At 37.1% G+C, this 23225-nt stretch overlaps 1 pseudogene; it reads right to left on the bottom strand.

Moving 5' to 3' along the window:
* Positions 1-745: 745 nt before the first annotated feature.
* Positions 746-1325, bottom strand: LOC113247985 (40S ribosomal protein S4, X isoform-like; annotated as a pseudogene).
* Positions 1326-23225: the final 21900 nt, after the last annotated feature.

Below are 23225 nucleotides of genomic sequence, written 5' to 3'. Positions count from 1 at the left end.
TAATGTTAAAATTAGAATACAAGGCCCAGAGGTTTTACACTAACAAAAATCTCCTTAGAATCTGCCCCCAAGACCTCATAAAAATGTGCCTTTCTGGCCTCCCTTAGCTCAGAATATTGATATTCTGAATAAGATTGAACAAGATCGGGGGCGCCTGGGTGGCGCAGTCGTTAAGCGTCTGCCTTCAGCTCAGGGCGTGATCCCAGCATTCTGGGATCGAGCCCCACATCAGGCTCCTCCGCTAGGAGCCTGCTTCTTCCTCTCCCACTCCCCCTGCTTGTGTTCCCTCTCTCGCTGGCTGTCTCTGTCAAATAAATAAATAAAATCTTAAAAAAAAAAAGGTTGAACAAGATTTCCTTGTGAACTTTAAAGATCAGAAAGCTCAATGAAATTTAGAATGAACTTTGCCACCAGAAAAAGTTAAATTCACTAGATGGATGGCAGGCAGACAGCAAGGGATGGCCAATAAGTCATTGGCTATGTGATCTTTTCATTGGCAATTAGGTCACTGGGGCTGATAAAAGAATCACTTGGAACAACGGCCAGATGTTATACCAACTGGACATACTTTAAAAATATGCTATATTACCTTTAATTAAAAACAAAGAACTTTCCAATCATTTCACTCACTCTTGTCTCTCTCTTTAATAATGGTGAGACGGATATATTTTCCTTGGGGAAAAGAAATCCATGATTTGTTACATTCATTCACCAATAATGAAAATGTTGGAGGGCATCGGCATCTTTCCCATGAAACACATCCAGAGATCAGAATGTCTCTCTGTCGGTGATCATACAAGTTCTTCCCAGGTTGGCACCTCCAGTCACCAGACACAGGTTCCCAATGTCAAACTTGATGAAATTGGTCCTTTAGCCAGTCTCAAAATCAATCTGAGTAGTGAATCAATCACCAGATGAGGGACTCCTTTTGTGCCCACAACGGACTTTCTCACCTTGCACAACTTGTACTTAGCCTTCTCAGGTATAATATGATGAACAACAAAGTAACACTTGGTGTCATAGATCAGATGAAAATTTTCCGCAGTCTTGTCAATCCTGATGGCATCCATAAAACTGGCAGGGTAGGTTATATCAGTTCAGACCTTACCATCAATCTTAATGAACTGTTGCACACAGATCGTTGTTACTTCATCTGTCAGGGCGTACTTGAGTCTGTTCCTTAGGAGAATGATGAGAGGGAGACATTCTTTCAACTGAGGGGAACTGGCAGATGGATGAGGAGAAAACACGCTGGTCATTTTATCCAGCACCTAGTGCTTTGGAACTGCCACACATTTCAGATGTTTCTTGGGCCCACAAGCCATGGCTGTGCTAGGCATGGAAGCAGCCACCCTTGATTGTTTTTTGAGAAAAGAACAATTGAGCTCTCTCACACTTTATTCCCTGAGTGACCAAATGGACTTAAAATTCTTAACAGCTTAATCTCCAATTGCCATTGAGGTTAAAGATACAATAAAAAAAATACCCTGGGGATACATGTGATACTTATTATTTTAAATTGAACACAACAGAAATGCAAGCAAAATTATTCAAAAGAAAAACTTGTTGAAAATATGGTCCACAGAGTCAAAGGAATAGCTAAAAATCAATTTGGCTTCAGAGAGGACAAGAGCTTGGATTTCACCCAAATCCAGGTAGTACAGATTAATGGATAATCTCTTAAGGGGTTCAATTTTTAGAAGAATTCATTTTATCCATTTTTTTGCTCTATTTGCCAAATAGAGCCATTATTCATTCAAGATTGTTTTGACTAGTCTTATCACACTCTTTATTTTTTACATATCTGGCTACTAGAAAATCTACAATTATTTAAATCACTGCCAAGTAAAGTTCAAGTTTACTTGGAAATTTTTTAATCAATCTGTTTATTGAACAGCTATTATATGTAAACCAGGAGTTATATCAAGAAGCATAGATTCTTTTTTTAATTCAGCACATAAACACAGAATATAAATGCTTTATTCAGGTAATAAACTAAGCTATTCACAAATAAAGAACATTAAATAGATATGCCTTATAATCCATCATATGCTAGAGCTGAAACTTAATAAAGCCTTACTTTCTTCAGCAGTGCAGTAGAAAATATATTTGTACTGTGGTTGAGACTGACTAGCTACTCACCAAATCCACTAGCGTCCCATTCCTCTCAGGCACAGAGCTAGGCAACATTTCCCAGCCTTCTTCATGATAATATGTGACCAGATGACTGAGTTCTATGATATGGCCACTCTCAAGCCTGGCCAATAAAATCGTCCCATGTGATCTTCAAAACATCTTCTCCTCCATTTAATTGGTGGATTGTGCTGTCCATGGTGATTGCCAGAAGTCATTTATTTTGTATGTGGTATTGCTTCTTCAGCCTGAGTCCTTGAATGACTGTATGGAAGAGATACTTTCCAGTGCTCAAAATTATGATTACTTGGACTTTACGAGTGAGGAAAGAAAATGGTCTTTTAATAAAGAAACTGAAATTATAGGATTTTACTATTATAGCATTCAGCTTTCTTTTAATTAATACAAATGCATACGACAAGGATGGTTGAGGGGCTTAAATGAAATAATGCATATAAAGAACTTAATAGAGGTCCCACCAAAAACTAAGACCTACAGTAGAAGTTCATTGTTATGAGTAGGTAAACTGTGTTTAGCTGAATAGGAGGAAAAAAACTATATTCAATTATTTTCCAAAAGATTATTAGTATTTGTTCATCTAAATAAATTTGTATCTAATTTTTTTTTCAATTTTGCATTTAGGGTCAGTGCTGAAGTTTTCAGTATCTTCTTTTTTTTATAATAATTTTTTTTTATTATATTATGTTAGTCACCATACAGTGCATCCCTGGTTTTTGATGTAAAGTTCCATGATTCATTAATTGCTTATAACACCCAGTGCACTATGCAATATGAAGTTTTCAGTATCTTCTATAAGTCAAAAATTTGGAATATCAAACTGAACAGAAGTACTCTTTTTTTCCCCAAATATATCCCAGAATTATATTTCATCTCTAAAAATTAGTGTTTCCAAAAGCTCTTTTAGACCTATCTTATTTTTTCTATATCCGTATCTAACGTAAAAAATTCTGGGGCACCTAAGTGGCTTGATTGGTTGAGCAACCGACTCTTGGTTTTAGCTCAGGTCATGATCTCAGGGTCTTGGGATCGAGTGGGGCTTCACACTCAGTGGCGAGTCTGCTTGAGATCCTCTCTCTCCTCCCCCCTACCCCTCCCCAAGCTCATTCAGAGTACACACTCTCGATAAAATAAGTAAATAAATCTTTAAAAATTTCAGATAGAGATTAATAATGTAGTTATTAAGGGAAATGGGAAGGAGAGTTAAAAATAAGTCATGTTGGCCTTTTGTTCCTTAAACTCAGGCCACGAGTATTGAATTAAAAAAAAAAAAAACAAGATGAAATAAAAATAAACTAAATTGATCTCAAGTCAGAAACTGTAATATTTTCTTGAGCAGCTTGGTAAGAACTACAAGCCAAAATTCTTTGTCAAGTAGTCATTGCAAGTTTCAGGCTATTTGCTTACGATCTAAGGAAATATTTAATTGCCTTTACTTTTTGCCATCTAATTTAAGAGTGTTGGAGAGAAGGGCATCTGATCCGAATGCTGGCTTGGGTTGAATGATCCATTTTCCTACATGTATAAGAAATTAGACTCCAACGTGACATGTACTATGCCAAGGTGGACAGATCCAAATTCTTAATCAAACTTCCCTGTCTGTGAAATGTAGGTTTAATTTTTCTAAAAATAAGATAGACCTTGATGTAATTCTATGTAAGGTGTAGAAATTGGAATCAAACCATGAGGGGCACCTGAGTGGCTCAATGGGTTGAGCATCCAACTCTTGATTTCAGCTCAGGTCATGATCTCAGGGCTGTGAGATCGAGCCCTGCGTGGGGCTCCATGCTCACCATGGAGTCGGCTTGCCCCTCTCCCTCTGCTTCTCCCCCCGCTCGCACTCTCTCTCCCTCTCAAGTTAAAACAAAAAAAAATTTTTTTTAAAATGATCCAATCTTGCTGTACTCCTAGGAGTTTGGCAGCTCGATAATCTCAAAAACCTTGGAAGTGGTCTCATGACATGGACTTAAGTATTTAATTGAAGCAATATGTGGCCATAAGCCTATTGCAGAGATTGAAAATGAAACTCTTTATAAAAAATGGTATTTGTTTTTCTTTGTTAGAAAGAATTCAACACTACCTATACAGTAAGGTAGACGTGGAAATGAAAGGTTGAACTTGCCAACATCCTGTTTGAGTCTCCATATTGTCTTTCTGCCTAAAATTAAAAGAATTATTCCAAAAATACTGAAGTGTTCCTATGTATTTGCAATACGTTGCTGATGCTATGAATCCAGTGACTTTGATGTAAGCAATAACACCCCCAAATCCTCACGTGCCCCCTAATCCAGATAACAAAACACAAGACTCTTTTTCTATCTTTCAGTAAACTCACAGCCTTTTACGTGGAGTAGAATTATAGCCTTAATGTACTTTATGACGTTCACCTAGAACATGATTTTCAAGTCTCTAAGGATACTGTGTTCTCTGCAAGGTCACAGTGACACGAACAAAGCAGCCTGAATGACTAATGGAGAAATCTTTTGTACCTCTGTGCAGATCCCTCAATGCAGACTGCTGGATTCGACACTGGAATTCAAAACAAAATCTGTTCCTGATTAGATATAATTAAAATGGTTGCTTTGTGTCAGGTACAAACTCTCATCCCCAACCTCGCCCCAGCTCTGCTTTCTTAGAACTCAGAGAGGTTTAGCTCATGTGTTTATAAAGCTTACAGTAAAAATGTAAAGTCAGTTGTGTCACAGTTTTCTGGAAAACCGAACAAATAAGCAAACAAGCTGGGAAATGAGGAAGTCACAATGAGTGGAACAGTCTGTTAACCATTTGATTATGTTCATTCTAAAGAAAAAGATGTTTACAAGTTTGTCTTCGTACTGAATACTAATTGGCACTGGGCTGGTGGGTGAGCCTCTTAGGGAGGCATTCACAGTGCGCTAAACGAGCTGGTTCTCTGAACGTGCAAGGTAAGCAAATAGTGGATCCCCCTGATAGAGAGAACCTTGGATTTTTAGGGGTGCGTGTGAGTTCATCAACTCTCTTCCTAGCCTGGTATATCAGCACTGATCTTCACATGGGATTTCAGATCCTTCTATCGTCACACAGTATGGAGTTCCAAAACCTGGATCCCAAAGTGTCAGCTTAAAAGTACAAAAATTTATTTTCTGCTTGCTTTTGAAATTATTAAAAATGATTTCACATTTCCACCCTCACATGTGTATGAATGTACAGATGTGGTCAAATCATGCATACGCTTTTAGTGCGGCAGTTGAAAAAAATATTTTTTGCTTCTCCTGTCATCCCTTTTCCTTCCTCTCCACTACCCTCTTCCAGTCCCCCAAAGCCCATCTTCACAGTCTAGTAGTGCCCTTCCATCTTTCTTCTTATGCCTAGATAATCATTTTAACCATGTAGGAATATTTATGCAGATGCACTGTTTATGCGATGTATATTCACATCAATATGCATATAGATGTAAGATTTTTGACCTTTATTTTAAAGAAAATAGAATACATGATATACATATTTTGTATTTTTCTTTTGCCACCCAACAGAGTACTTTGTGGAACTCTCCCCAAGTTAACTGGAACACAAAGGAATAGCAAGAGCAGGGGAGTGGAGAGAGGGATCTTGACTGGTGGGGCAGAGTGTATTATTAACGTTATTAGAATTACCAGCATATAACAGTACTAAAAAGCAGAGTGACTTCTCTTTGGGTGTATTGATTATAGACAATGAACCCCCTATTACTTTCATCCAAGTGAGTTGTTTCCACCACGTCTCCCACACCTATTTAGTAAACCACAGTGGGCATGGAGCTCTCATTCGTTATCTTCAATAGCTGTAAAATATTCCAGGATATGCATATGTGTCTCATAACTCACAGTTGAGCAAATTATTTTCTTATTGAAGGACATTCTCTTTTTGTTTTGTTTTGTTTTGTTTTCCATAGCTACTTTACTATTCTCGGTTCTTATGTTCCAAGGTTCCGGTACTTTTTATCTGTCAAGAAAAATTTCAAGATAAAATTTCTTGTTCCAAAAGAATATGGATTTTTGTTTGTTTGTTTGTTTAATTTTATAATTTTTATTTTGTTATATTAGTCACCATACAGTACATCCCTGGTTTCTGATGTAAAGTTCGATGATTCATTAGTTGCGTATAACACCCAGTGCACCATGCAATACGTGCCCTCCTTACTACCCATCACCGGCCTATCCCATTCCCCTACCCCCCTTCCCTCTGAAGCCCTCAGTTTGTTTCCCAGAGTCCATAGTCTCTCATGCTTCATTTCCCCTTCTGTTTTAATTCTAGAGATAGTTCAAGAATATTCTTGAAAGTGCTCTTAAGGTTCCAAGTTTCCACCAGCAAAGATTTTTTTTTCTCTTTCTCTCTCTCTCTCTCTCTTTTTTTTTTTTTGTTTAAATTACTGTGATGGATAGAAATACTTCATTTCATTAGGACTTACATCTGCTTGAATTTTTTGAGCTTTAGCATTTTTTATGTGCCTGTGACATGCTTGTTTGCTGCCTTGCTCTTCTGCATTTACACATGTTTCTATTGTATTGTTTCTTTTTAGTAAAACAATAGGAGCTTTTGGATATTATAAATTGAGTTTTCTGAATCAAAAATACTTTTTTCCCCAAAAACAAATGTTTATCTCTAAAATTTATTTTGCTACTTTTTGCCATTTACTTACTCATTAATTAAACACATATTTATCAACTACTTAGTATGTGGTGTGGTAAAATCTCAGTTGGAACAGATTTTTAAAAGAATGAAAGGAAAAAAGGAGTAAACAAAAATTGTTTTTATACAGAAGAATTTTAATCATATTAACATAGGTCCAACTTTTCTTTTTAATCCCTTGGGTTTCTAGTCTTGATTAAGAAAGTTTCCCCTATCACTAGAAAGGTAAACACAGTCTTCTAGATTTTCTTACCGTATTTTTATTTGTACTGTTTATTTAGTTTTACAGATGGAATTGATAAATGCAATTTAAGATTGGAGTCTGTCACAAGTTGGTTCCCTGTGAAGCTGACCCTAAAATGAAGATTTATAGAGCAAATTTTATCATGGCGTGCTCTTGGGATTGTCACCTATGAAAGTAGGTTTGGGCCGAGGGAGTAGCTGGATTGCCATGACGTCTCAGTGAGGACTCCATTCAAATCCATGGAGGTTCCGAAACTGGGGTGGTTTTTTTTAGTTCCAGCGAGGAGGCTGGTCCAGTTATCGGTCAAGGCTGCTTTAGGTAGGTGGTATAACTTGGTTTAAGCAGCTTTTTTTAGTTGGGCAATTCCAAAAATGATTAGCAAGACTGTCTATAAGGAGCACTCTCAGCAATTGGGGTGAGAAGGGGAATCTGGAAACACATCATAGCACCCCTACAAGATCCAATCTTATATTCCAACCAGATAGGCAGCGAGTCTTACCGACGCCATTATGGAATAATGTCACCAAATAAAATATCATGTTTAGAATATATTAAATTATACTGACGTATATATTAAATTATATAAGCAGCCAGTCGTATCTGTACCCCTATAGAATAATGTCGCCAAGTAAAATATCACATTTATCATATATTAGATTAGATTGACATGTATAACAGGGATTCTGGGGTCATTTCCAGATTCTTTAATCTTTACCAATTATCTATTTGCCATATAGACAGAAAGGTGGATTTTTGGATAAAGGAGGAAGTGTCTTAAGCACATGGCTCATTATTTCTGTAAATCTACTGATCTACCACCTCCTAAATACTTGTGGATAAGGCATTTTCCTTTATCGATCCCTCCCTCTGATTTTAAAGAAATACAGGTGTATTTTTTTTCTTTGAACTTTGAAAAACATTAGGATGTACAGAACTTTATACGTAGTTACACACTACAAAGATCTAAACCTCAGGGAAAAATAATTCTCTTTTGTGACTTGCCTCTGAGACAGTATTCCTGGGGGTTGATACCACAAAACCAAATGTGTTGATACTTCCTGGTCCATACGTAGGCAAGGTAGGAACGATACGCTAGAACACGTGAATTAGAAAACATAATGAAATAAAATTTCTATATCGTCTAACAAATATAAATGTTGGCATTGACAGGGAAGCAGTCAAAGCAGTCAACATGACTGAAAATTCTGTTTTCATTAAAATGATCTTTTGTTTTACAGTTTTTGTTTGTACAAAGAAAGAAAACGTTGTCATCTTGGGGGGGGGTAACAATTAAGAAGCTCAGCTCTCACTGGACATTTCTGAATATGAACTTTTAGGAAAGAAAACAGGCATAGTTATTCTGATCTGCTTTATGATTTTAGACAATTATGCAATATTGAATAGACTACATAAATTCTCAGAGGCTTAGTTGCTTCATATTTGTAATTAGATGCATAAAAATAGGGACTTTAACCTGAGGTTAGTGGAGTCAGCTTTGAGAGTTTGGAGGCAAAGTTTGTATTTTTCCAGGGAGGGAGGATTGATAACTTCCAACAAATGTTCTCAGACACCTATGGCTCAAAAATGTTTCAGAAATACTCTCAAGATATTTGAAACAGTATTAGATTAGTATTAGATTGTTGTACCACTGGGCTTTGTATATTTCAACTAGCTTTAATGGAGAAAACTTATTTAATCTGTGCTGTGGTCTTCTAAGAGTTAATATTTATTGGGGGTGTACCATGTTTCGAGCATTCTGTGGAACACTCTAGATGAGTTATCTCCTTCAATCTTTGCAGTAGGGTAAAGTAGGAGTTAATGCTACTCTCATTTAATGAATGAGGAATTCGAGCATCAGAGAATTCATATTACTTTTCATAGCCTTGAGGTTTGTATACCGTGGCATCAAAATCTAAGGCCAGGTCTTGCGCCAAATGAGCACTCTTACGGTCCTTGTGCTTTAATGCGTTTGAGGGGGAAATGCTGCAATGATAATGCTTTCCTGAACTAGAGAGTCTGGATGAAATCATAAGTAATCACGGATTTGTAAATAATTTATCAAAAAGATAAAATACAAGATTGGATTCTAACATCCTTGGGAGGCGAAGCAGAAACTAGTTAGTTCAACAAATACTCAGTGTCACTGATTCTGCCTTAATCCATTGTTCTTCCCTCTGCAAAGTCTTTTCAAAAATTTCTCTCAATGAGGCAGAAGTCCCAATTATCCTCTGCTTGCCGTAAGGCAAATCCTAGATGCTAGTGATTCTGCAGCGTGCCGTTTGTGGGCATGGGAGTTTCTTCATGCTATTAAAGCAACAAAAGAAGACATGATTATCTTTGGAAGAAGAGAGATGGAATAAGAATAGTCCACATGATCCACAGCTTGGATACTCATAGACAATCCTGTAGTGGATAGCATGGTATAGTAAGTGAGTGGGAATACATGGATTATTATCAGGAGAGGCACCTGGGGTATTATAAATTGATGTAGTAAAATCCTTTCGGAAAGCAATTTGGCAACCTGTCTGAAAGCTATAAAAACCTTTATACCTTTGACCCAGTAATATCTCTCCTGAGAATTTATCCTAAGGAAATAATTCAAAAAAGGAACACAGCTATCTGCATACAGTTATTAATTACAGCATTAACTCTACCAGTAAAAAGAAAAAAAAAAAACACGGAAACAAAGTCCCCAACAAGAGAAAGATAGTAAATTATAGGTCATTAAGTCGAAAAATATCAGGTAACTATTATAATTGTAATTATGAATACTGTAGCAAAATGAAAAACATGTACAATGGAGTTCATGAAAATAAAGACTACAAAATTGCAGATATTTAATGATGAAGATTTTAAAAAGAGATTCGCACAGGATAAAAACCAAGGGAGATGGAAGAAAGAGAAAGCAGTTGCTATTATCATAGTGAGAATTGGGGCAAAATCAGTGCCTTATGGACATATTGTCATAATGCTATTAGCAAACTGTATGTAGATTTCAGAACCCAAGGACCTGTGTTCCTAGGTCTTACATGTTCGTCCTGCTTCCACAGTACTTGTCTGAGATCTGAGACAAAGGACCAGTGGTTACCTGTATTCATTGTACTGATAGTTTGAAACCTATTCTGTAAATTTTGCTATTTTGAATTACTGCAGTTAATTAGAATAAAGCTATTGAGTCTGACTTTTTCAACTCTATATACATTAAGTACTTTTAGTTGTTTCTCATTGCATTATTAGCTAAATTCCTAACTGGGTCTCCAGTTTATTACCTCCTATTTTCAAAATGCGATTTGTGAAAGCACGAATACAAGCATGTACACATTCTTTTATTTTGAATTATTCATTGATTACCCAATATGTGCAGGGTACTCTAAGTCTCTCCTATGCTTACAGGAGATAATTGCCTTACACTGTAATCAAGGGACCTCAAAGTCCATATGTTGTCTCTTGAATCTCCCATAAAACTTTCCCTTGTGTAGCCAAAAAGCAGCGCCTCTCAACCAAGTACTCTCCATTTGCACTTTCTCATTTCTGTACCATCGTTAGCCTAAAAACTTTATATAAGCCTAGAAAACTTCCCTTAGATAGCCTCTAAGTATTTAAGTCCTAGCTATGTGTCAAAAACCAGTTAAAGCCCTTTCTTCCACCAGAAGCCCTTTCCAGAAAGTACCCACCCTAACTGGCTGCCCTCCTTTGAAATTATATGCCACTGCAATTTAACATTATTTATATTACTGACCTGTAATATTACTGCACTCTTAATACTAATACTCTTACTGGTTGTAAGCCTTTGTTTCAACAATTAGATTGTTAGGACTATGAGGAACCAAAACCCTCCAATCCTTAAATAAGTAGGTGTAAGTAAGCAACCAATACACAGATATTAATCAAATGATATTGGTAATGTGCTTAAGAAACATTTGTCATTGGTTTTAGAACTCACTGAGTTCTGGGTTCTACCAAACTTATCTAATACTCCCATTATAACACTTTACCCATGAATGGCAAAGTTGTAACATCATTTTTGTACCCTATCTCTCTTTAAGAGGTGAGGTTCTTGGACTAAGAGGTATAGTGCATGCATTATCCCTTTTGTATATTCTGAACATGAGTATAGTTTTTGTCACAGAGAGGTTCACTAGTATATTTGAATGTATGCATCAATTAATCAACCTCATTTCCTTTAAGGGTCTTCCATTTATGCATTGATTTTTTTTAAAGCATAATGCCCTCTTGGAATAGAGTTTACAAATAAAGAATTACTTTACCTTACCAATAAGTAACTAAATAAATATTTTTTAAAAGGAAAGGAAGAAACAAACATTTCTCAAGTTCTCACCTTGTGCCTAGGTTGGCGCTTTAATATACTTTTTTATTTTAATATTAACAGTAACACCTATTTCTTTGAGCGTTTAATATTTGCCAAGTACGTTTTCAAGAGCTTTCCATGTAGAATTTTATTTAATTCTCATAACACCATAAAATATGTACAGTTATTCTCCATTGCAAGAGAAGTTTAAATTACCATTCAAAGATTTGTAATTGTAGGATTTGGTATTCTCAACTAAGGAGTCGGATAGTGTAAGGGCTAGAGAAATTTAGCTTTTCTGGAAGTTGACAAATAACAGAGAAATAATGAAATTTAAAATCAATTTAATTCATTTATAAAGGTGAAGCCAGACACTTGAGTCATTCTCTGAAAAGCACATGCTCATATATCTTTTAAAAATTTTTCATTAAACTTGTTATGGTTTTATTGACCCTAGCGCATAAATAGATTTTAGAAAACAATTTACTGTAAAATTCAAAAGATTGGATTTAGAGTGGTAACTCTATCTTAATGAGGTGTTATACCCTTAAAAGGACTAAAATAAAATACATGCAGGCTAACTTACTTTTCCAGTTCTTAAACATTTAGCATCATTTGATAAAACATAAACCTGTTCATTGCAAATCAGACATTTTTACAGCTTAATTTACTTTGTGCCCAGGGAATGTTATGAATCAGACTATTTATGAAGAATTAATCATAAGATTTATTTGTTCTCCGGAGTGTTGATAAGCAAACTTTTTTTAAATCTAGAAAACAGCATTTCTGGACTTCAAAGAGATACTGGCTAAGTTGATTTATCTATTTTATTAGAGGTTATAAATAACTAAGCAGATCAAACTGATATTTATTTGAAGTTCCCTTGTCTAGTTGATAAAATGAGACTATTTTCTATCAGAATTTTTGGAACCAAATATATAATTGTGCCCTATGGTGTAACATAATTCTAGGTATATCCAAAGCCATCCCAAGAACATCTGCTTTGCCCTTAATGGTTAGAAATTTTGTACTGATTAAAATAAAATAAATATTTTTATTTTAAATTAAATATATATTATAAAATAAAATAAATAACCATGCGTTTATTCAATTCTTGTCTGAAAGTTGCTAAATGATTCAGCTTCTACCCAGCCGTGATACCTTGATTAATACACCGTCTGGGAAGGAAGCTTAGATTTGTTTATATGAACTCAACTGTTTTGTCTAAAAACATCAGTTGGAGGATGAAAAAATCTTTTCTCCAAATGAAATGTCATGCCTTAAAACAAAGGAGAGTTTTTTGTTCCTTTTTTTTTTTTCCTTTCCACGAAGGTCCTGGAACAACAATAAGTTTGTTTGAAATGCCCTGCAAACAACCCAAATTAGTACTTTTTTTTTTTTTTTTGAAGTAAGCATGGTGGCCATAATGCCAGAATGGAGAATTCATGTTTTCTTACTTCCATCCTACCTCTGACTTTCTTCTGTTGACCTCAGAGGGCTACAGCTAGTGGGAAAGAGAAGGAAAGAAGGATAAACCTAGTACTCAGAGCTGTACCCCAAGAGATAGCACAAAGCAGTATAAAAATAACAGGTTCTGGAGTCAGATAGACCTGATATGCACATTTTAAATTAATTTTGTTTAGCAAACACTTATGTGGATCTAGTTGTATTCCAGCGACATTCTAAGCTCTTGGCTAATATTGTCTAATCTAATCCTTACATTAATTCGAATGAAGGAGGAACTCTTCCTATACCCATTTTGTAGAAAAAGAAACTGATTAACACAGAGGTTAAGCAACATGCCAGGGGTGCCTGGATGGCTTGGTGGGTTAAGTGTCCGCCTTTGGCTCAGGTCATGATCCCAGGGTCTTGGATTGAGCCCGGAGTCAGGCTCTCTGCTCAGTGGGGAGTCTGCCTCTTCCCTTCCCTTTGCCCCTCCCTCTGCTCATGCTCTCTCTCTCTCTCATATAAATAAATAAAATCTTAAAAAAAAAAAAAAAGCAACATGCCCAAATCACAAAGCCGACCAGTGACAGATGCCAGACCTAAGTACTATGAAATGTGTGCTCTTCACCACCATGTACAGTGAGGCTGTCTCCCCAAATCTTGGCCAAACCACTTAGTGCCCAAACTTCTTGAGCACTTAACCTCTCTAAGCTTCAATTTCTTCAGATGAAAAGCTCGAATCATATCCACAGTCAATGGCTGCTATGAGTAGTCATATAACATTTTCTGATGGTCCTATTCCTTATGAACATCTTCTCACCACAGATATACCCAGCAACTTTTCCTTCCCCAGGTACTGCCACACTCAGCCACGTATATATTTGAGGAGGGTAGCCCATTTAACATTATTAGAGTTGATACTTAATGACATTTTCATACACCACCTTATATTCTAAAACATATCCTAATATTTCTTACTTATTTTGTACCTCTCTCATTAGATTGGTGGCTGCATCTGGGTGGGCAAATGTGTCTAACCTATTTTAAACTGTTTCCTGAGCATCTACCGAGGGGTTAACATGTGGGAGAAATTCAGTAAGTATAATGTCATAAAAGGATGAGGGAATGGTTTTCCTACTATCTGTAACATTTCCATCAACAACATGTGTTAGTAAATGCATCTTCATTAATAGGTATGCTATTAATGATAGCATTTCCTAGGAATAATAGCAATATAAGTAATCCAAAAGAAAGACATCAAATGAAATCACAGTTTTGCAAAAGAAAAAACAAAATAAAGGCTCAAAGGCATTCGACAAGTTCTTAAGTTGTTGAGGTACCAAACTGGTATCTTTTTCCTTTCAGATAAAAATGTGAATTACATGATGTTATGAAATGAGAATCACCAATCAATCAAACAAAAATAAACTAAAAAATAAAACAAGAATGGGGCACCTGGGTGGCACAGTTGGTTAAGGCTTCAACTCTTGGTTTCAGGATCTCAGGGTCATGAGATCAAGCCCTGCATCAGGGTCTGCACTCAGCTGGGAGTCTGCTGGAGATTCTCTTCCTGTGCCCCTTCCCCCCACACACACCTCACTCTCTCTCTCAAATAAATAAATCTTTAAAATAAAACAACAACGATAGCAATAGCAAACAGCAACCAAAATCATAAAGCAAGGTATTTAAATAACATTCTTCCAACAGTATTGTTCCTGCCCCAATGGACATGAAAACTAACTCCCAGAGCCAAGTGATTTGGATGCTCACTTCAGTCTAGGGAGCTGAAAGTGAACGAAATCTCCATATGTGATTACCAGGTATCTGGTACCTAAACCTCACTTTAAATTGCATTCAGGACACAAAGGCTTGGTCAGCACAGCCACAGCTTACAAATACTCATGAATGGTTCCATATGACTGTGTCTGGAAGCCAGTGCGTTCATACAAGTCAAATGCAGAACTGAATTACAGTGAAATATTAAAGACAAAATTGTATGTACTTTATACTTTAATGAGAGATTTTATAGGAAGCAGGCTTTTTTTTCTTAGTTTGGAGGCTTGCATTTCTATTTATTTATATACACGGATATAGCTGGATGTGTAAAACCGCTCACTAAGCTGAGTATTTGGCAATATATTGACTTACCATGTTAAAAAGAAAAAGAAAAATATATGAAACCTTTCTAAAATGAATAGTGGATCTGCGGAAGGAAACTGAAGTGTTTTTACAAAAATGGACTTGAAGTCAAAACCAAAAGATAAATGTGTGTGTTTAAAATTATTTGTGGGCAAGCCTCCCATCTTAAATATTTGAAGTATTTAGGCCTCCAGGCACCTGTTCAAGTTTGTACTGATTCTCCCCCAGGCAGCTGCCTCACTTGCCTCTGCCTCAAGCCGGTCCTGAACTCGGTCCAGGATGAATCGCTGATGAGCAAGTCCAGCTGGTGCTAAATGACAGGTGTCGGTTCCTGATTGCCTTTGGTGGCATGGGATAATTCTTAAAGAAGGGAAGAAAGGAGCTATCAAACACTTGTCCTAAAATCTACCTTTTAATGTTTGTGCTCAAAACAAAAGCATACACTAGAAAAATTAATAGGCCAACATCAGGCTAATGAAGACTTTAAAAAAAAAATCCTTTATTTAAATTCATTTTAATTAATATATACTGTATTATTAGTTTCAGAGGTAAAATTTAGTGATTCATCAGTAGCATATACTACCCAGTGCTCATTATATCGCATGCCCTCCTTAATGCCCGTCACCCAATTATCCCTTCCCCCGACCCCACTCCCCTCAAGCAATCCTGTTTGTTTCCTAGATTTAAGAGTCTCTTACGGCTTGCCTCCCTCTCTGTTTTCATCTTATTTTATTTTTCCTTCCCTTCCCCTATGTTCATCTGTTTTACTTCTTTAATACCACGTGTGAGCAAAATCATGTGGAATATGTCTTTCTCTGACTGACTTATTTTGCTTAACATAATACCCTCTAGCTCCATCCATGTCATTGCAAATGGCAAGATTTCATTCTTTTTGATGGCTGAGTAATATTGCAAAATCTATAAATAATACATTTTCTTAATGAATGCAAAGTTATAGATAATAGTAGCACAGCAAAGAGGTGACAGACAACATTGGTGAGATTTGAAGCATCTACGATATTCTCAGAGAATATGCCCTTGTGACCACTGAAGCCTTGACTCCATGTAGATGGGTTGACCCAATGGTTCAGAGTCATGAAGAACTGCAGAAGTCGTGAACATCCAGACTGTAGGTCCCTGACAATGCAGGCACGGAACACTTTCCATAAGGGTATGAAGCTAAGAGCAGTGCAACTAGACGGCCACAGAAATGTTCCCAATTCCATCCTAGAATCCAGTGAGAGTTTTCTGGATGACAGCATGATGTACCTCAGGAATCAGCAAAATATGGCCCACAGGCCAAATCCAGCCTGTCTTGATATACTCATGATCTAAGAATAGTTTTTCCATTTTTATGTGGTTAAAAAAAGAATCAAAAGGAGAAGGGTGTTTAATGACATGTGAAAATTATGTGAAATTCAAATTGTAATGGTTATAAATAGTTTTATTGGAACAAACCACATGCCCATTTGTTTACATATAGCTCATGGCTGCTGTCATGACAGAGTAGTTGTGACAGAGACGATCATCCACAGAGCCTAAAATATTAACTATCTGTCCCTTTACAAAAAACAATTTGCTGACTCCTGGCATAGCCTCCTACCAGCTGTGGTAATACGAAATGTACTAACACACTCTCAGCCTGTTTCCTCAATCTGACTACAGAGTTGTTAGGAATCTTACATGAGATTACATGTTAGGACCTAACATAATGGCAGTAAATGGTTACCATTTTTTTTTCTTGGTGGAATGGGAAGGACAGAAGTGTTTCTTGGTCTCTGTGTTGTGATGCTACGTAATGGAAGTGGCCACCAGGCCCACTGAGGTTTCTGGCTGCCTGACACTGTATTGGAGGCTGTCTTAGTCTGGCTGCATAACAGAATACTATAGACTGGGGGGCTTAAACAACAGACATTTATTTCTCACTGTTCTGGAGGCTGGGAGTGCCATGGTTTGAGCTTGTGGTCAGGTCCTGGCTTGCAGATGTCCTCTTTTTTGTTATATTCTCACATGGTGGAGGGGGAAAGAGAGAGAGGGAGAGAAAGAATGAGTTCTGGTGTTTCTTTCTTCTTCTTTTCCTTCTTCTATGGCTATTTATCCCATCATGGGCTCCACCATTATTACTTTATCCAACCCTAATGACCTCCTAAAGTTCTCACTTCCAAACTCTATCACTCTGCAGATTAAGACTTCAGTACATGAATTTGGGTGGAAGTGGAGGAGGGGGACATTCAGTCCATGCAGACCCCAGCAGCTAATCCACCATTTCTTCAATGTGTAGCAGCATTTGATTTCACACCAGCTTTATGAAAGAACCCTCATTAGGGGAACCCTAACCAGTGAGGCACTCCCACTGAAGTCAACCAGAGGGAGACATTTTCAGTTATCTCGGTGCCTAAAAGGTGCCACTATACTGAGTGGCAGCGAACAAAAAAAAATACACAGGTTTCCATTCAACAAAGGAATGTTACACCCAAAAAGTCAAAAGCACTCTTGATGAGTATCATCCAAGGTTATGTAGCCCATATTTCCATATTTCCAGGCAGCCTACTCCTTAGCCAAACCCTATATGTCCAATGAACATGGATGCCAGGACACCTGCTGGGAATTTCAGGACGTAAATGTTCTTTCTTCTATACACTGTTGTCAGCGGATACGAAACCTAACACTGCTACAGCATGTCATTTCATGACTAGGGAATCCAGCTTAAAGTGAAAGAAACAATACAGAGCAGAACGAAGCCATAAGAAACAAAGAAGAACAAATTGTACCCTAATCAAGCCACATCTGGACCATTTCCTACCTGTGAGCTTCTCAATCCTGCAGAGTTTATGTCACTTTGAGTTGGATTTCTTGAAATTTTCCAACAGGATTAATTAATTGCTACAGTCAAGACCTGCCTGTAAGTTCAGGTGATGGTAGACCTACCCGTACTGCTGGTGATCCTATTACAGGCCAATAGTCAGAGAATCAGGAAATTGACTTGGCAATGTGCTAGACTTTTATATGTTGGGATCCATTCACAGTTTATAAAATCTCTCATATACACTGCTTTACAAACTTAACTTTTTACTTAGTGTCACTGTATTCAAAGCTCTGTGCTCAACCATGGGAGATGGAAACATGGATCAGTCATGTGACTAGTCCTCAAGGACTTAGTGACCTCATGGTGAAGAACAACAGACAGGCTACATGAGAAATTGAAATAGAAGGCAGAATCAAGTGAGAGGCAGGGGCTCTGCACAGTATTAAAGCCAGAGAAGGAGAGTTATTGCCCCCATTAGATCCTCACCACAGCTCTGTGGGGAGATGGAGCAGATGTTTTTATCCTCATTGTTACAGATTAGAAGATTCTGGAAGGTCCAGTGTAACTGGAGTAATTAGTGACACATTAATTGTGCTCAGAGATTCTGGCTCAGAGCCCAATATTCTTTCCATTCTTCCAGGATACTTCTTAACAATGATAACAGCATCATAAAAAGAGAGGGTATTGTTTATTAAACACTGCATAAAAGGCTGACATACAGGAACCAGACCTATATTGTCAAGGAATAAAATGAGAAATGTGTTAAGATAATAAGGACCAATGGAGACTGTGAAAAACCAGAGGCCACCTGTTCCAATTAAAGAGAAACAACCACTCAGCTTATTATGGGTCAATAATGTCAGAACTTTACATTTTTTAAGAGATTCTGAAATCTAAAAATGGATATTTATAAAGTATTTAACATTTTATCAAGGCCTATCAATTCTTTTTTGCACATCCTCCGAACAGCAGTCAGAGTGATCCATTTAAAAATAAAGGTTATCATTCCTCCATCCACCCCACATATTTGTCAGTGAGAATTCAATCATGAAGCCGAGCCATACTGGGTATCACAAGAATCATTAACTGATTATAATAGTTAGATCTTACATAATGTGGGAAGAAGTAGGGATATGAAGGATTCTAAAAACTGAAGTAAAAAAACCTGGGAAAGAGCCACTGACCTATCACTTAATGCAGTGGTGTGGGTGAACACCTAAGTCCCGGTGTCTATGTGTGTGTGTTTGTAAATGTATATATGTATGTGTATATATATATATATATATATATATATATATATATATATATATATATTTAATAAGCACATTTTATGTGAAGTCCCAAGTTTATAATTCATCCTATTGTGAATACATGTACAGTTATTAAAACTGATAAATATATAGGCATAGCTATAGTTAAGGGTATATCAGTATTAGTGCAAGAACATTCAACCCCGAGTACCAGATAAAATTCTGACTCCAGCACACTGGATAAGCAGCATCTCTTATAGAGTTCGGTCTCTACACAGCTCATTTCCAGGTGGACGTATTATATGTTTCACACTTAAAAACAAGTGACCAGATCACCAGTTATTTCCTGAAGCATCATCACAGAGATCATTCCTTATTCAAAGACCATCAACTTCCAACTAGGAAATTCATATCAAACAGTTAACACATCAAAGTTGTCCTATGAACCAAAGCGCCTTGCCAAGACCATGCCTAAGCTTTTCTATTTTTTCGGTATCTAAAATTCCCTTGCTCACAAACTAGAGAGAGTCACACCAGTCACACCATCTAACTGCAGGTATTCAGGCTGCATAGACTATTGGGTCTCATGAGGTTTTTTTGTACACTTTCTTTCCTGATATTAGGAGGCGTGAGAAATCCCACCCAGCCCTCTCATGAGATCCCTAGGATACGATACTATTAAAGATCTGAAATAACAATGGGGCAGCCTCTGGAACAGATGATTGGATGGAGCACCACACTGTTCAGAGGGGATCGTAGGGAATTCCACTTTGTCTGCATCCTTCTCACACCGCCTGATACGAAACATGTGCCTAATAAATATTTGTTGAGTAAATGATTGAATTGATCGAATAGAATGAATGAAAAAGAAATATATGTGAATCTGGGGTTCTCTAGAATGTGGAGCTTTACCTTCTGGTGCAGCTAAGCAAGAACAGAATTTAACACCAAAGCATTTTCCATTTTTAAGTCGACATGCAGTGTTCCTCTGGGAAAGCAGTCTGGTCACTGACATTGACCGTGGGAGAGCACCAAGTACGTGCACGCACGGGGATACATTAGCCAGTCTGTCGGCACAAATGGCATCCCTGGGGTCAAACAGCCCTCTCCTAATTCTTTACATACTAGACACTTGATCTGAGAGGTTAAACTCTCGTTAAGCAGCCCAGCCACTGTCAAGCCCTGAGATTCTTGGCCGGATCTGCTTTCACATGTTATGTTCTTATGCTCTCTGTGCTGGGCCCGGCCTCCATCTGATATTCTGTCCACCAAATCGAACACAAGACACACAATGAGGTAACAGGCCAGACTTTGTCATATCTCTCCACAGAGAAATTTAAGAAAGAAGAACAAAGTTTGCACCTTTCAGATGGGTGAGAAGCGGCAAATTAAATCCTCATCTTGTCCCCATCACCACTACAAATAGAAAACCTATCCGAGAGCTCTAATGTCCTTGGACATCACATTACATGGATGTCAAATTTTATAACTGATTATAACTCATTTCAAAACAACACAGGAATTTCTCCACAACTAAATAATTGGTACTGTACGTTGTGAATGCCAAGTGGAAAGACAAAAAGAATGACAATCTTACAGAATATGTGAGTAGCAGAGCAAAACCTGTTTGTGCCTGTCAAGCTGCATACCTCCTTCAGTTTTTTCTTTTCAACACATTTGAAATTAAGTCAACACAAGAACATGCTGGGAAAATCTGTCTCCTGGGATTACTAAAGTATAAATAAAATACAATACAGGAGATTTGGATATATATATATATATATGTATATATATATATATGTATATATATATATATATATATGCAAACACACATTAGTCTTCAGAATTAAACTTATAAAGGTCTGACTCAGAGCATTTATGTTTGCTATTTGACCCAGAATGCTCCTTTCCAAATCTTCTTATTTCCCATCAATGCTATCACATATGGCTATGCACTGCATATAACACAACTCCAGAGACAGCACTCATGTTGACTGTGATGTGATTGGTTTTCCTGGAGTTTCAGAACATGGTGGGCTATTTTTGCACTCTAAAGAACTTGGCATCTATATTATATTGTCAAAGAGGTCTTTTCTCCCAACCCTATCTAAAGCCTTTCTACCCATCCTATCCTATCCAGTAACTCTTTATTTCATCACTGTGTTGGTTTCCTTCACGGTGCTTACTAGAATAAGCAATTGTGCCGTTAATTGATTTGTTACATATTCATCATATCTCTCCTCTAAGCCAAAGTTATTTGAGTTTTATGAGCTGTAACTTTTTCCACCTTATTCTAAGCTGCATTTTGTAATGTCTGTAATATCCTAAACCATGCCTGATACAGAGAGGGCCCTTTATAAATCAGTATTGAGTAAGTAAAAAACATAAATAAGTAAATTGGTGAATGCATTTTCCCTGAACATATTTATTTTTCTTTCTCATTGTCAGGGTCCCCATTACAATTAGGTAGAACAAAAACCAGCTTCAAAATAATGGTCTCACCATCCAGCTGTTGTGTAATACATTTCCTCAGTTCCATGAATCTTTCTCTTCTTTGAAGGCATGTGATTAAAATTTAATTGTGCCTGTGAAATATAGCTTATCGGTTAACACCACTTTAACATTTTTGTGGATGCACAAAATGTGTTTAATGATGGCAATATGCAAGTAGGGCTTGTGTGAAAGTTAGTGTAGGATAGTGGATGGGAGAGAAGGCGGAAGAGAGTTTATTGATGAAGAGATGGGACAACCCCACAGAGATTTTTCCATCTGGTTCATAATTCTAATCAAGGCCTGGCTGTTCACTGCTTGTCAGGTACTAAGACTGAGGCAGATGTTTGTGATGTCCTAAACCATATTCCTTCTGCCCTTTTGATTTCAGCACAGTAGTGGTGGATAGTTCCCTGCACTTCATAGCTTTCTGCTAAGGCATTCTCTTTGTTGTGCTCTCTGCCTTAAAAGGCCATTCAAGCAAACACAGCCACAACCTAGAACTGGAGGATTAGATTGAGGAATTAATGTCCCTGGGAGCAATTTCCAACTGTAGGGGTAGAGGATTTTGTGGCTAAATGTTTTAAACTATCTCCATCTTTGGTGAGACACTTGTGAAGCAGTTTCTAAATTACTACTTTAAGGGTCAGTGGAAGGTTTGAGTCACAGTTACCCAGAAGCCACTGATGAACTGGCTATTGGGTTCATTTTTTCCTGATCTCACCTTCTACACTTTCTTACTAGTGCCTTTTGGAATCTGTTCCCAAGCACACTACTTGGATCCAGTTATTTGCTTTAGTACCTACTTCTGGGAGAACCCCAAAAGGTAAGGACTCTAACTTTTGTCCCCTCTTGTTTCATTTGTACCCATCCATCCTCTTCTCAAGAACCACTGTCACAGTTCTGTATTGCTCAATAATAAATTCAGAACTTTCTTCAAGTAAAAAATGCCTAAAATAAACCCAAGTTATCAAAATAAGGCTGTTTAAAAGCTATATGCCCCAAATTTGAGCATTCTTATTTAAGCAGTTTTCTTTCTTTTGACTAAGCCCACCTCATCTTACACATGCACAAATTATATTTATCTCGTTCCAACTTTACAAATGAGATACTGAATAAAATTTAAGAAGCAAACAAAGGCAAGATACAAAAAGACAAATTTATATGCAGACCCCATATTTACTACTTTCAGAGATGGGGAAATTATTCTTCATCTTTCTAGCTTTATTTCCTCTTCTATAAATTGGTGACTAGGATATCCATTTTACAGGTTAATGTTAATGATTAGCTTTAAAGCACACCTCCCTGTACTAGTCTTCCATGCTTCAATTAAAAGAAGAAAGTACATTAAGGAGGCCATGTAATGTAATGGGCACTGTGTATTATGTAAGACTGATGAATCACAGCCTGTATCTCTGAAACCAATAATACATTATATGTTAATTAATTGAATTTAAATTAAAAAATGTAAAAAAAAAAAACCTACCCTGTGACCTCACCACCATGCCCCTCTGTAAAAACATGGGCTGAGGGCTGGGCTGGGCAGAAGATGGTTGTGTAGTACCACCCAGATAATCCATCCATCTGCCTGCCCAATTGCCCCTGTCAGTAAGTTACAATAAGACTCTGTGTAAATAGAAAATAAAATAAAATAAAATAAATAAATAAATAAAGGAGAAGAAAGTAAAAAAAAAAAGAAAAGAAAAGAAAAAAAGAAAGAAAGAAAGAACAGTTGATTCTGGA

The sequence above is a fragment of the Ursus arctos genome, unplaced genomic scaffold (genome assembly GCF_023065955.2).
Source record: "Ursus arctos isolate Adak ecotype North America unplaced genomic scaffold, UrsArc2.0 scaffold_1, whole genome shotgun sequence".
In the NCBI taxonomy this organism is placed as follows: domain Eukaryota; kingdom Metazoa; phylum Chordata; class Mammalia; order Carnivora; family Ursidae; genus Ursus; species Ursus arctos.
Note: the sequence above shows the minus strand (reverse complement) of the source record. Positions and strands in the feature narration are given on the sequence as shown.